Raw genomic sequence first — 663 nt, 5'->3', positions numbered from 1 at the left:
AACTGTATTTATTGTTAGTGAGGTCCACAATGATGGTTCCTTTATTATTGCACATATTATTCACTGTAGAATCATACAGTCCTCTGTGATTAGATATCCTGGATACAGAACCTTTTTCTAGAGTCTGATAAAATTTTCTTCTGCTTCTCTCCCCTCTCCCTATTTGTGTCTTTTATTCTCCCTTCTCTACCTTGTTTTATTGCTCTTTTGGGGCCATTTTTTTCAGACATATGTTTTTTTCTGGAATATCAATTTGTAAAACATTTCAAGCATCTAAATGAAGTTCTCATTCAAATACAAAATGCCTACCTATTTTAAGCTCAATGAGAATTTATCAGAAAATATTAGACCGTTGGGAAGGATGACTTATGTCTTTTGGGTAATCATACAGCGTTAAATGCACTGAATGCTGAAGCATTTCCATGGGCCGTGGCTGTGTGGAAGGGGAGAGGCAAGTCTTCCCTTCCTCAGTGGACAAACATGGCAAGGTGTTAGGACTGATTTTGCAGTTGACAATGACATTTGCACCTGGGACTTTTCTCCAACTTTTGGTAAGAAAACGTCAGGCACCACACAGGCAGAGTCTTCTGGTGCTGCTTCTTCTTCCTTTCGATGTGAAAACACCAGCTCCAACAGTGCCTGTGGACTGTATGAGTCTTCTCG

Source organism: Jaculus jaculus, chromosome 4, assembly GCF_020740685.1.
Source record: "Jaculus jaculus isolate mJacJac1 chromosome 4, mJacJac1.mat.Y.cur, whole genome shotgun sequence".
Taxonomy (NCBI): Eukaryota; Metazoa; Chordata; class Mammalia; order Rodentia; family Dipodidae; genus Jaculus; species Jaculus jaculus.
The sequence above is the reverse complement of the archived record's forward strand: the minus strand, read 5'-3'. Positions refer to the sequence as shown.